Source organism: Peromyscus californicus, unplaced genomic scaffold, assembly GCF_007827085.1.
Source record: "Peromyscus californicus insignis strain IS unplaced genomic scaffold, ASM782708v3 Scaffold_7__1_contigs__length_154581171, whole genome shotgun sequence".
Classification (NCBI taxonomy): Eukaryota; Metazoa; Chordata; class Mammalia; order Rodentia; family Cricetidae; genus Peromyscus; species Peromyscus californicus.
Genome location: NW_026294595.1, coordinates 127,536,620 through 127,551,407, shown reverse-complemented (window position 1 = coordinate 127,551,407; position 14,788 = coordinate 127,536,620).

Below are 14,788 nucleotides of genomic sequence, written 5' to 3'. Positions count from 1 at the left end.
CCAACCGGAGTAGTGGGGCTGCTGATCTTGACACTGTACTCTGCCAGCTTTGGGAGCCCTGTCTCCCTGTGACCTTGTTCTGAGGAGGCAGACAGTCCATGCTTATGAAGCAGCCTAGCTAGGACAAAAGCCCAGCTTCTGGCTACATGACCTACATCTTTTTCCAGAATACCCCAGGATTCTTGGATGGGACCATCCCTCAAATCCCTCCAGGGCTGGTTGTCATTCCTATAGGAACCCAGGATCTGCCTTTCAGTCCAGCCACTTTTATTGTCCCAACAAGGTCTCATTACATAGCCCAGGCTGTCCTAGAACTCTTGACCCTCTGCCTGCATTTGCCGAGTGCTGGGTGGCAGGTGGGTACCCCCCATGCACAATCCACCTCGAATATCTGCACTTACTGTTCCTCCTTCTGCCACAACCTCCCTGACTCCTGTGGGGCAGCTCCCTGCTCTTCAGTTTTGGCTCCCAGGCTGCCTGTTCTTAAGGGTCCTCCTGGATGAGGAGGCACCCAAATGCCCTCCCTTTCTTTGATAAGAATCACTTGCTTCCAGAAAAGTAGCTGATTTTTGTATAGGTAACAGATTCACATAGCTCAAAATTTAAAAGGTGCAAGACAAAATGCAGAGAGAAGAAAGTCTGTAAGAGTGTGGGAGCAAGTGTGTGAATGTGGGAGTGAGTGTGAGTGTGTGTGAGAGCGGGTATGTGTGAGCCCATGTGTGTGTGTTCCTGGTAGGCAGGCACTGCTCCGACCATTTTCATTCATCAGAGCCAGTTTTCCCCACACCTGAGTTGTTGCACATTGTGTCTCCTCCTCTCTCTCCTTCCTTCCTCCCTCCCTCCCTCCCTCCCTCCCTTCCTTCCTTTTGTAAGTAGACAGTAATTTTTGGTGTGGTGACGTGCACCTGTCAATCTAGCTCCCAAGCCTGAAGCAGGGGGCTCTCCAGTTTTGAAGCAAGCCTGGGCTGCATAGGAAGACTGTCTCAGGAAGGAGAGGGGAGGGGAGAGGAGGGGAGAGGAGGGGAGAGGGACAATGACAGCCTACTGTACATATGGTTTTACCCTGGGGTGGATTTTTGTTGTTTAATTTTTTTGTTTCTTTTTCTACTTTACTGGTTAATCCTAGAGACTTTTTTTGGTTTTCATTTATTTATTAAGGAATTTTTTAATTTTTGTTTTATAATTTTGCTGTTTGTTTCATGGTGTCACGGGTTGCACACAGTGCCTTGTGCGTACCTAGCAAGCATTCTATAATTGAGCTATAGCAGCCCCAGCCTTATGTATTTATTAATGGTTTTATATTGTTCAGGATGGCCTTGAACCCACCATGTAGCCTATGACTCAAACTTGAAACCCACAGGACTGAGGATGAAGCTCAATCGGTAGAGAGCTTGTGCAGCATGATTGAAACCCTGGTTCAATCCCCAGCATCACATACATGGAGGGTGGCGATACACCACTGTACTCCCAGCCCTGGGAAAATAGAGGCCAGAGGATCTGAAGCTCAAGGTCGTCCTTGGCCACCTACCAGGTTTGAGGTCAGTCTGGGCTATAGGAGACTATGTTAAAAAGAAAAAACAGCTCACTGCTGCAGCCTCCCAAGTGCTAGGGTCACAGGCATGTACCGTTGAACCAGTTTTAAAGGCTCTTTTCATTTTATTCTATTTTAATAATGAGACAGGCTCTTGTGTGGCTCAGGCTGGCCTCTAACTCCCTATGTAGCCATAGACGACTTTGAATTTCTGATCCTCCTGCCTCTACCTCCTTAGTTCTAAGATTGCAGGTGTACGCGGCCATGCCCAGTTGATGTGGTGCTAAGAATTGAACCCAGGGCTTCAAGCATGTGGGCAAGCACTCTACCAGCTGAGCTACAGCCTCAGCCTAAAAGGATCTTAAAAACAAACAAACAAACAAACAAACAGAAAACTGAGCGTGATGGAACACACCTTTAGTCCCAGCACTCAGGAGGCAGGCAGATCTCTGCGAATTCCAGGCCAGCCTGGTCTGTATAGTGAGTTCCAAGACAGCCAGGGCTATGTAGAGAGACCCTGTCTCAAACAAACAAACAAACAAAAAAACCTCCAAAAACCAAAAAACGGGTTGGGGATTTAGCTCAGTGGTAGAGTGCTTGCCTAGCAAGTGCAAGGCCCTGGGTTTGGTCCTCAGCTCTGGAAAAAAACAAAAACAAAACAAAAACAACAACAACAAAAAAACCCAACAACCACCATACAACACAGCCTTGCACCCCACCCCACTCCCTAGGTAATCCCCATTATTCCCAGGGATGTGAGTGACTTAGACACTCATCTCCCCCTGCTTCACTCTAGCCAGCCCCCACACCCCCTGCTGGCCTCTGGCTGCCAGCCAGCACTGCAGGACAGGCCCACCCCAGGGCCTTTGCACCTCTTTACCCTCCTGACTACCTCTCTCCCTCTCAGGTCTCTATTCAACTGTCACCTGCCCAGACAAGCTCCTGTGATTATCTTGGCTCAAATACCCAGCATCCCACCTGTCTCTTTATTGTCCCTTATTTTTCCTGTTAATGCTGATTACCATTTGTGATGGGTTGTATTTGTTAGGGATCCATACAATAAGCACTCAGACTGTCTTGGTAATGTTCCATCCCAGCACCTGTGCGCGCGCGTGTGTGTGTGTGTGTGTGTGTGTGTGTGTGTGTGTGTGTGTGTGTGTGTGTGTGTGTGTGTGTACACGCATGCGTGCACATGTAAGAGTGTGGAGAGATGCTGGATATCAAACTGGATGCCTCCCATAGCCTAGACAGACATCCTACCACTTAGCCATACCCCAGCCATACAACTTCAGGATATTAGACAAAAACTCTGTAAATATTTGTTCTCTGAACAAATAAACAATGCCACAGATGAAGAAATTCTCATATGCATGTGGGGGTCCTCTTTGCCCAAGTCAGCATACAGCCATTGACATTTATGCACCCCAGCCTGAGACCTCATTTGACGCCCAGTTCCTAGCTGTATATAGTCTGGGGCTGAATTCTTGCCCTCTTTGGGCTCTGAGGTCCTCACTTCTCTTCGTGGGGACCATGGCAAAAATGTGGTGGGTGACATCCATGGCATTTTCCTGGAGAGTTAGGCTTTACCCGAATACCACAGCAAGTTATGGGTTGTGGGTCCCTGGCTTCTGCCTCCACCCTAAGCCCCACCCAGGCTGGCCCATTAATGGCTATCCAGCACTTTGAGACGGTTCCTGGCCATTAACAGTATTTGGAACAGCAATCCCAAGGAAATGTTTTTAAAATCCTGAATTGTCCTGGTGAACACATTGAATTATTAACCATCCAGCAGCCCTGCAGTATGTCTTGACAGTTTATTCCGACATGTACAATTTCATGAGAACCACGTTCTCTGGGTTGGTAATCTGGGTTCCCACCAAGTGCTCCGCCCCAGTTGAGGTGATGACTGGGAAAACTCAGTAAACTTTGATCTTTAAGGAACATCTGGGAAACTGGGTATTAAGGGACATATCCCAGGGATACAATGCAGCCATGATTCTCCAAACTACCCAGCCTGGGGCTTCTTAGGGATTTACTAGAACCTTGACAGAGAGGACAGATTCTCTTTCCAGTTCCAGGGCAATCCACTCCTTCCCAGAGCCTGTCAAGATTGCCTATCGGCTTCATGTCCAACAGGCCCAGGGTGAAGGCCCAGTGAGACACTTCCAGGACCTATGTACTCTGGCCGCTGCACTGCCCACCTGCCCTGGGCCTCAGCCTGTTGGGGACATGAACGGAGTCCAGTGAACTGAAATTTAGACTCAGAAACATTAGCTTCCAGTTTGGGCAGTACTGCATATACAAGTGAGTACACACAGATGTAGCTAAGTGTCCCTGGATCAGTCACCACCTCCTCTGAACCAGTTCCCCTCATCTGTAAGAGTGAAGCATCCATTTGTGGGGAGTTTTGGGCATCAGAGTATATGGGTGGGGCAAACAGACCCAACCCAGGGCCCACCCTTGCAAAGCTCATTCTGGATCAGATTCTGACGAGCTCAACAGACAAGGCCTGGATGCTGGAGAGGCTGTGTGGAAAGGAAGATGGGAGGTGGCGGCGTTGAGACAGCATCCTCAATGAGGATTCAGGATAGAGGTTTTTATTCCCTTCTTCTAGAAACCAGGAAGATGCTGTCCCCCGGAGACTGCTGGAGTCCAGTGTATACAGGCCAAGGGCACTACTCTGTCCTCCATTGTGTGAATGACTTATCCAATGGGTTCTTCTGGCCAGGGGCTCCTGGTGTTGAGGAGAGATAGCCTTGATGGGTCTGGGACCCTTCCATGAAGGTTCCGAGTGTCCGCGCAGCCACAGGAAGGTTCTGAGGAGAAGGAAGGACATACGCAGCTTCGAGGCATCTCTACGGCTGCTAGAGGGTGCTAGCAGGTCAGGCACAAAGTGACTGATACTCCAGCGTGGCAGGCACATCAGGAACCAAAGCAGCCAGGCCCCCCGCTAAGCCTGGGCTGTCCCAGAAGAAAACCTGTTTGAGCCACTGCTTTGCCCAGAGCCCCGAGAAAGTTCCCCCATCACTCCAGGGACAAGCTCCAAGAGCCACAGGCTGAGTATGACTGTCTAACCTCCCCAGCCTGTGGCTCCAGACTCCTCCAGGCTCCCTCCTATGTCCTTGAATATAGCAGGTGTGTGCTAGCCCAGGTAGGCCATTGCCAAAGTCCTCTGCCTGGACACCCAAAGGTTTCATCCCTGCCTTCAGACTCCTCCCAGATGCTACCTCCGCCGGATCGAGTCACCCAGAGACAACATTTCACCTCGGCCTTCACCTTCTGACTCCTGCTTGTTTCCGTCTGCCCATCCTTCTATCTATTCTTTGGTTCATTCAGTCAGCAGATACTCACTGTGCCTAACTGTGGGTCTATCCCTGTGCTAGGTTCCAGGGACCTAATAATGAATGAGACAGACAGAGGCTGGGTTTGTGCAGGTCCACACAGCCAGGGGACAGATGGTGTCAGCCGCCTACACATGCCTGTGCTGTTTCAGGAATACTGTAAAGGTGTGGGTGGCCTAAGGGTGGGGGCCTGGTCCAGGCTGAGGTCCTGAGGACTTCCTTGAGGAATTGGCTACTGAGCTGAAGTTGGATTGGACATCTCAGGGAGACCTGATTATGGGACTTGGGTAGGTGGTGGAATAGCGTGCCAAGCCTGTGAGGTGGGCAGGAGCACGGTAGATGTGTAGCATGGCCTGGATGATTAGTGGCGGAGCTGGAAGAGATGGGGATGGTGAGAGATGAGGTTCATGAACTCTGTTTTGAGAGACTGTGGATGAAAGGAAGGAGTTCCAGGGGAAACTGAGGCGGAGGAGCGGCGGGGGGGGGGGCTAATTTATAAAAATATTTATTTTTGTTTTATGTGTATGGGTGTTGTGTCTGCATGTGTGTCTGTGCACCAAATATGTAGAGTACCCACGGGAGACAGAAGAGGGCATTGGATCCCCTGGAACTGGAGTTACGGGCAGTTGTGAGCTGTTGTGTGGGTGCTGAGAACTGAACCTGTGTCCTCTGCAAGAGCAGTCTGTGTTCTTAACAGCTAAGCCATCTTTCCAGCCCCATAATTTATATCCCAAATCTTTATCAGAGAGTGACCCAAAATTGGGGCTGGTATCAGGGGTGCAAAGAGCTCATTAGTGTTGGCACTTACAGCTCACTGAGGCTGGACCATTGTCCCAAGAGACCTAAAGCAGCTCAAGGCTCAGCAGCAGAAGGATCATGTCTAGGATCAGAGAGCCTCGTGCCTCCTACTGCAGGCCTTTTGGCAAGTGTCTTTTTTTTTTTTTTTAAAGATTTATATATTTATTATGTATACAGCATATATGACTGCAGGCCAGAAGAGGGCACCAGGTCTCATTACAGGTGGTTGTGAGCCACCATGTGGTTGCTGGGAATTGAACTCAGGACCTCTGGAAGAGCAGTCAGTGCTCTTAACCTCCGAGCCATCTCTCCAGCCCCCGGCAAGTGTCTTAAAAGCTATGCCCAGCTCCTGCAGATCCTTAAGGAGGTCCTGCATCTGGAAGGGGACTGGCTTCTGTGCTTATAAGTCCTTCCTTGCAGACATTCCATCTGGTCCCTCCCCATCCATCCTACAGCCACAGGAGGGACTGGCTGGGGACATGCATCTGTGTTGTTCTAAGGGTCCTGGGATGCTGATTCATGTTCACAGTACCCACTTTAGTATGTGGAGTTGGGCTGTGGCTGAAGCTCGCCCCTTTAAAGAGGACTTGCATCTTCCTGTCCAGCCCACAGTCCCTGAGGGTTAGAACAGGGCAGGCCTGGTGTCTCCCCTGACTTAGACAGAATGGCTCCAACCTACTAGGGCAGCCTGGGAGCCCCACCATGCTGAGTGAAGTTCAGAGCAGGAGAGGGAGTGCCTGAAGCCCATACTAAGCAGTATGACCTGACTGTGCAGCCCCTGAGCTGGGGTGACCAGTATTCATTTTGCCAGACCCTGAGGAGTGCAAGCTGTGACATCCATCAAGGCCAAAGCCATCCCACGCCAGGCAGGCAGCCTTCTGTGTGAGGCACAGCAGTCTCGACACCAGGGCCTGCTCCTCGTGGGACATAGCTGTGTGACCTTGAGTGTCCCCTAATCACTGAGTAGTCTCCTTTCCTCAACTGTGACTCGAGGGTGTGGCCCCTACCCTGCCCATCTCAGGCCAGTGGGAAGCGCAGGGAGGTGCTGGCAGCTAGAAAGGACTTGAATCCATATTTTCTGGTTCAGGCTGTGTGCACTGGTAGGAGATGTCCCTGGGCCTCTGGATGGGCAGATTCAGGGCAAGGGCTCCACTTTCACTCCACACAGGGCCTGGCAGAGCATGCAGAGTGGATGCATCTGTGAAGGAGTGCGCAGGTCAACACATCTGTGCAGGGCTGAGGAGTCAGAGTTTCTCTTGGCTTTCAAATAGGTCACCTTTAAGGGCAGGGAATCAGAAAAGGAGTTCGTGTCCAGAGTGGCCCCACTTGGCACCTCCAGGCTGGATTTCTTGCCGACAGAGAAGGATAGGAAGATGGCTTCCTCGCCATGGGTCTCTAGAATCTCCATGCCAAAGCAGTGAGAAAGACTGAAGACAGCCTCCTCCTTGCAGTTAAAGGGGAAGGATGAACAAAGCGTCGCCAGGCTTGTGCCCGGCTCTGTGGCGATTGCTCTGTGAGGGAGGCAGGTGGGAGGAGAGGAGAGACGTTGCCAGGAGGAGTGGGCAGTGCCATGGGGGAAGAGTCAGGAAGCTCAGGGGTGACCTTGGGGACTGTACTGGTTTTTGTCTCACATCTGGGGCTGCTGGGACAGCATAGAGACTTCAGAAGCTCAGTGCCTGCCTAGGAGTTCATCTGTGGGTGTGAACCTCGGGCTAACAAACCCCTCTGCCTGCTCCCAGCACAAATCACGTGATGCAGACCAATGTCCAGCAGCTCAGGGTAAACAAGCTATCCAAGGAGCCAGATGGGAGCCACATATCCTATCCCACACAGAACTGGGTCCTCCATTCCTAGAGCCTGAGGGTCCATCATGTCACCTCGTAAGCAGGCTGAGCAAAACCAGGATGGAGGCGGCCAGTGTCCGCTACCCCCAGGCTCTAAGGAACTTCTGGGACCAGGGACTGAAAGCAGGATTGCTCCCCAGGGGGAGGACACACAGACGCACCGGGGTGTTATCACAGCCCTCCTCCCCCATGGCAGCAGGCTCACTGCCCACATTCTGGTGCCCAAGGCCACAGTGTCTGTCCTGCTCACGGTTTCCCCAGGGTCCTGTGGCCAGGCCTACTCATGGTGCACAGACCAAGGAGGTTCTATCCGACTCCTCCATGGCCCAGAGTATGGACCTGAGGCCTGCTGCTGCACCGGGTGGGCAAGGGTCCGAGCCAATTCCGGGCATCAGCTCCCTCACTCGGCGGCATTGCCATAATTATCCAGCCATCCCCTTCAAGTGTACGGCAACCATAGCAACAGACAGATGTTCTGTCCCAGCCACGGTCCACAGCAAGGCAGGAGCCAAGCACAAAACTTAACCCCTTCCAGCTCAGACCGGCAAAGGTAAGACAGGAAGGGGGTGGCTGGGGGGTTCTGGAGGCCCAGAGATCCCAGACTACATGCCCAACTTCGCTGGTCTGTCAGATGGGAACGGGGGAGTCCCGAGGAGCCGTTCATTTCTCATACTTCCTCTCTTCTGTTTGTTCTGTCTACCTTTCCTCATCTCTTCTTCCTTCTCTCTAGCTCTGGGCTTGCGGGTGGAGGTCATGTTGAGTGTGGGTCTGGCTGAGCCCTCAGAACGAAATAGTTAAAGAGCACTGGGTACAGTCAGGTAAGCTGAGCTGGGCCCTGGCTGACATTCTCATTTGCTGTGTGACCTTAAGCAAGTGACTTACCCTCTCTGAACTCCAGCCGCTGCCTCTATATACAGAGGGGCAGACTCTCAGATTCCACAAATGTTTATTGCTTATCTATTGTATGGCAGGCCCTATGCAAGGCCCTGGGGAGACTCCAGGGAATAAGATCATGGGGGTGCTTACATCCCAAAGAGGTCAGGGCACCTAGAACAGGTGGGCCAGCAGTCATGAAGTGGTTCACTTTTGCTAAGGCCCCCAAGAGACCTGAAAGGGCCCTGTGATGGAGAGCAAGGCCTCGGGACGGGCCTGAGTGACAGGTGGTCAGGGGTCTGAGGAGGTAGCCTTTGAACTGCTGCCCAAACCTGAGAACAAGGGACACGAGTCTCTGGCACAGGGGCTAACCAGGGTAAAGGCCTCATGGAGAGAAGGGGTGAGCACGGTTGGCTGTAAGTAGGGGGGTCCTGAAGGGCTGTGGGGAAGCTGAGGAGGGGAGGACTGGGGGCCTAGTTGTGACCTAACCCTGGGAAGGTTCTAAGTGGCCTAACAAGCCTACACTTTGCCATGTGTCTCTGTGTCCTTGGCTGGTGATATCCCAGCCAGTCTGCATGACTATAAAATTGGACATCCTCTGATGGCAATGGCCCTGCTCAAAGGACAAGATGGTACCACACAGCGGGAGGAGGCCATTCCCTCACTTGTCACCAGGCTTTGCCCCAAAGGCTCAGGGCTCGGCCCATACTCGGCCCAGCAGGGCCCCACCCTGGTTAGCTATTAATGAGCAGAGTCATGGGGCCCCCTGGGGTGAGAAGCCTTGAGTCTCTGGCCCCACATCCCAGCAGCCTCCGGTTTGGCCAGACCTCTGACACTTCCTTGTTTTGTGGCACTTAGCTTCCCTCGGCCTCAGTTTACTCTCCAGGAAAAAGGCTCAAACCCCTTTCCACCCTGGCTCTGCCCACTCTGGCCTCCACTGATCGGTTCAACTCCCACCACTCCTGCTGCTTTCTGAATAGTCCAGGCTGAGCCAGGCACCAGGGCCTTTGCACCGATTGCCTCCTGTACCAGAACATTCCTCGCTCGAACAAGTAGCTGGGCCTCTGCCATGCCACCTCCTTGGAGAGGCTCCGTGATCACTCTGTTTAACACTGAAGTGGCTGTTGTTGAGTCTCCTGTGGTGTGCATGCAAGGATTCCATTTCCCTCTTCAACCAAGGTTTCCTCTGCCTGGCACTGTCCTCGGTGCTGGGGACAGAACAGAGGACAGAGCAAGCAGCCCCTGCCTGCCCTTCTCGGAGGGCATGTGCTAGGGGAGGAGACAGACAAGACGGAGAGGGGTGGGGCTGGTAGCCAGGGGCAGTGAGGCAGAACTGTAGCAGGGCAGAAGCCTGGGAGGAATTCCCTCCCTCCCTCCAGTGTGCCTGGGAAGAAGGTCACAGGTTTCTTTCTTTGCTCCGTTCTTGGCACCCTGAACATAGTGAGAGTCTGGGGTTGCTGTCGATGTGAATGGGGGTCATTGCAGGAGCTCATGCTGACCCAGGAGCTCCTGGTGTGGACCCACAGAGTGCTGTGATGGGAGCTTGAGGTTGAGCCTGGGCACAAAGCACCTGTTGGAGAAATGGCTCCTCATGGGGGTGGTGAACCCGCCGGAAGGAAGGGCTTCCAGGCCACTGAGGGACTGGGAATGTCATCCTGAGGACTCCGGCACCATGAATCACAGAGGACAAGGCCATTGGAAGGCAGGAGACCGAGTGAAGCTTCAGTGAGCCAGGGGCTGGCCTGGGTGAGGTGAGGGGTGGGGGTGACACACTGAGAGCTGAACAGTCCCTGCCACTCACACCTCTGCTGAATGGCCTTGACCCTAGGCACTAGCTAGTAGACCACAAGTCCCACGATGGGCCAGAACACAGGACAGAAGCCCCTATGCTCCCGGAAAGGATTAACCACCACCATTATGTATAAAATAAAGATCTGATATCTGAAGGGTCCTGGGAGTGCCCAGGGGAGACTCAGTGGGTGAAGGGAGTAGGTAGAGCTGAAGGGGCACTGAAAGGCCTGAAGGAGTGGGTTTAGGAGCTCAAGGGAGCTCAGGATGTCAGTATCAACACAAGAAACTCAAGCTGCTGGGGGGCGGGGGGAGGTGCACAGAAAGGAACAGAAGAGCAGTATGAACTCAAGGCCGGAGCAGTTAGCCACACTCCTCACTTCACAGACCCAAACCTGCAGCCCAGAGATGTCAATTCTTCTCGCCAGGGTCACACAGCCAAGCCACAAGGGTGTGAGTCCCCTCAGGTCTCCTACACCCGCTTGTCACAGGTGGACTTGCAGCCTGTTTGTCAGAGGTTGGTCAGATTAGTCAGTTCACAGAGCAGGCTAGCACCAAGTGGGAGATTGGTGTTAAACTGTCAAGGATGAGGCAGTGGGAGATGACGGGCCTCTTGTTCTCTCCTGGGGCTGCCAGCCTATAGAGGAGCTGCCTTCAGATGTTAGTCTCGTCTGTCAGGCGAAAGGCTCTCCCCATCTGTGAGGAGAGACTGACCAGAGCAAACTTTCAGGTGAGGGTATGATAACCCTTCCCACCTCTGTGAGTGCCCAGAGGGTGCTGGAGCCTACAAGAGGGCAGGCCTGGAGCTCTCAGAGCTGTGTGGGCCCTCGGCTCTGGGTTGGTTCCCTGCCTTGAAGTCTCCTAGAGATACCAGGAGCCCTTAAGAACTGGTAAGGGCGGGGACTCCAGGAAGGGAGGAGAGTGTCCTGAGAGACCCTTTCCTGCTAACCCCCATCAGAAGCTGCCCTGTGGTGAGCATGAGGCATTCTGGATGTCAGCTGTGCTCTGAAGACACACCCTGCACTAGCTACCAGCAGCTTCCTCAGAGCAGATGGCATGTCTGCATCCTGGCATGGGAAGTCAAGAAGGCTGGGTACCCTCCCTGCTTGGACTTAATTTGTTGTAGGCAAGTGGCCTAGCCTTTTGGAAGCCTGGATGATATCTGGACCCCTGCAGATAGCTGGCATCGACCTTCCTCAGAGCTTTCTGACTTTGGTAGGTGAGGAGTTCCCAGCTACACCAAGTTTTCTGCTCTAAAGCTAGCTTCCCAACAGAGCAGAGCCCCGCTGAGACACTCGGGCGAGCCTGAGGTGGTGTTTTGTGTGATGCATGTCTCATTGACCTGGGACAGAGAAGCTGTTAAGTCTCATTTCCAAATGCGTCCATTTTGAAAATGAATAACCTTAGGCCAGGGAAACATGAACCCTACCCTTGGTGCCCTCCTCTTACCACAAATCCAGGCTGACCCCTAGGGGCAGGGGCTGGCTGCTTTGAGGACATCTGTCAGTGTCTGTCCTCACATCCCCTATTGGGGCCCAGTGTGGGACACTTTCTGTATGCCTGGCCCCTAAGCTGTGTCTTAAGGACACCGTGAAGACCCTAAAGGGATCTCAGTTCTTCTTGTGGAAGACACGTGAAAGAGAAAGCAAGAGAATTTTTGAGGAGCTGGGAATCCTGGGAGGGAGAATCTCTGTCTGCCTGGAGACCAGGGGGCTCCCTGGAGGAGGAGGCACCAAGGCAGATCTGGGAGCCTCAGCTTCAGGGTCTGGTCTCGGTGTCTTCCTGGGCCCCAGTGAGGCAGGAGTCACATTAGGCACTTCACAGATAAGAAAACAAAGGCTCAGCAAGCTGAAGCGATAGGGCCAGGACAGAGTCTATCCCCAGCCCCAGCACTACCGTCCCGGGGCCCAGGGGGCAACACTGCTCACATCCCTGGCCTCTCAAGGAGGCCCAGGTTTTCCTCTGGCTGAGCCTCCTCAGCGCCCACTTTCACTTCCCAAAATGCAGACTTATTTTCAGTCCTGCTGACTTCCTTTGTCACCGAGGACTGGGCGACGAAGACAGCAGAGTGTTGGCCTTTCCCAATGCCCTCTTGCACCACCCAGAACTGTGGGTCTGCACTCTCCGCTGCCTTCTCATGGGTGTCCATCCCTGCTGCTGCTAAGCTTCTCTGGCCCGGGCCACAAGCTGCTTAGAGTTGATCCCTGCCCATCCGGAGCCACTGGGCCAGGCAGGACTGTGGGAGGCTGTGCCTGGGGTCTAGGGTCTGCTTTACTGTATCCTGGACTTGTGACTTCATGTAAATCCGCCCCGCCCCCGCACCCCGAACCTCCAGTTCCTTGTGTGAGAGGAGACTCAACAGTCCTCCTCCAGCTGATAGGAGACCCTCAGGATTCGGTGGAGCTGAGCAACATGGAGTTACCAACTGATTCAAAGACTTTTGTTCTCAAGAAGCTAAAATTCTTTGGGGTGTGTGAGTTGAGGAAACCAGGATGAATATGTCAACTAAATAAGATTTTAGAAAGCAATGTGGAATCTTCCAGAAAGATTTGTATGATGCAGAGGGAAGGGGACCCAGAGCCTGGTGCATTCTAGGCAGGCGCTGCTCTGCTGAGCCCCGCCTCCCACCCCAGGCTTGCCATCTTAAATGCGGAAGTCAGGGAGGCCTCCTGAGCAGATGATAGTGGCTGACTGACATGCAGGTATGACAGAGCACTGGCCTTGCAGCCGCCTAGGGAAGATCGTGCCAAGCAGAGGATGCCATGGGCAAGTGCCTCGAGGCAGGAGAGCCACAGAGCTGGGCTGTGATGCAGGCTATGAGGGTGAGAGGCTGGGGGATGAAGGCCATGCCGGGCAGGAGGCCAGAGCATGAAAGCCCCAAGGACTGAGGGGCAGGGGTAACTTTATTCTGAGGAAGGTAGGGAGACACAGGGGACTTTGGAGCAGGGAGCTGGCCGTGTGATTCATTTTAGAGGTCTCCAGGATATAGTGAGTCACTGTGGGGCCAGCTGGGGGTCAGAAGAGACAAGAGGGGCAGAAGCTACTGTCCTGGGGCTTCAAACAGAGGTAGCAGACAGTCAAAAGCATTTGTGGGTGGATCTGCTGTCAAGGCAGGGTCAAGTATGAATGAGGCTTCAGCCAAGGGACAGGCGACCTTAGCTATGCTCACCGACCTGGGAAGCTCTAGTTGGGATTAGGGGTTCAGGTGTAAACACATCTTGCCAAGAAGCCCAACAGCCTCTGAGTCAACAGGGTGGGGGTGGGGTGACAAGTGAGTCTGGAGGTGAGGGGAGAGGACCGTGCCTTTGCCAAGACTTTGGACTTCCATCTTAGCCTCTTGTGGGCTGGTAGTCCCAGCAGCACCCCTCTCATATATATATATATATCATACACATACTGCTGTGGAGTCCTGACCGGCCTCAAGCTTCCATACTGTCTCTGCCTCCTGTGCTGAGGTTGCAGGCAGGCACCGGCACTGGGTTAGCCAGACTGTGTCCAGACCTTTCCAAACCAATGATTTCAAATGACTCTGGCCCAGAGTACAAACCACTTACCTAGCCAGGTCTCAGCCTCCCCTCCCTCTGGCCTTCCGCTCCTTGTGCCAACCACACAGTCCCTTTTCCCTTACCCAGGCTGGACTTGGATGTGTCTATTCCCAACTCAGTGGTCCCAGATGTAACATATCCTTTTACTTCAGCTGTTCCTCCATCTGCAAGAAGGACTTAGTCCCCTTGATTATAAAAGAGGGTCTGTATGTTCCCCTCAGGGATTCCTGGCTGCCCGATCTTCTCTGCTTCTTTCTTACCTGGTGAGATCTGGGGAAAAGTGCCTGATATCCCCTCCCAGCAGTCACACCTGCCTTTCAGGACCTGGGTGAGCTACGGCGAGCCCCTCCCCTGCTCTGATCTTGCTTCCATAACTCATGTATATTGGGTGATCTGCTCCCTTAGAGCCTGGCAAGCACCTGCCCCTAAAAGGCACATGGCGTGACTGACAAGCAGGACCAGCTGAGGCCAGCCAGGAAGAGGAGCTCTGCCTGCACTTCTCCAGGTCCTGGGCCTCCCTTGCCTCACTGGCAGGTGGCCACCCCTCTCTGGGCCAACACTTCTGTGCCCCTTAGCGCCTGGACCATTTAGAGCCAGGTGGTCATAGGAGCCACAATGGGTGCCACTTTTGCTGCTGACAGTCACAGCCTAAGGATCACAGGCTTCCACACTGGTGAGCTGGCTTAGTCAAATGTCTTGGTTCACACGTGGAAGGCTCCAAAAACATACTGCAGTCCAGGATGGCTTTGAACCTGGGATCCTCCTTCCTCAGCCTCTGGGGTGCTGGGATCCTGGGTATGTGCCACCTCATCCAAGGAACACCGGATTCTTTGAAGTGCCTTTCCCACTCAAGTCTAGTGGGCCCAGGGGCATGAGGTCAAGAGCTGACAGTCCTCGGCCGGGGTGTAGGATGAAGAAGCTGTTGCTCCTGTTTCTGGCTGGGTGGGCAGGGTAGTGCCTGAGTGTGGCTGTCTCTGGCTACTTCCTGCTCTAAGTCCTGTGTCCTGATGACAGGCTGGCCCAGATTTCTTGTCTCACAGATGAGGAAACAGGCCAAGAGTGAAAGAG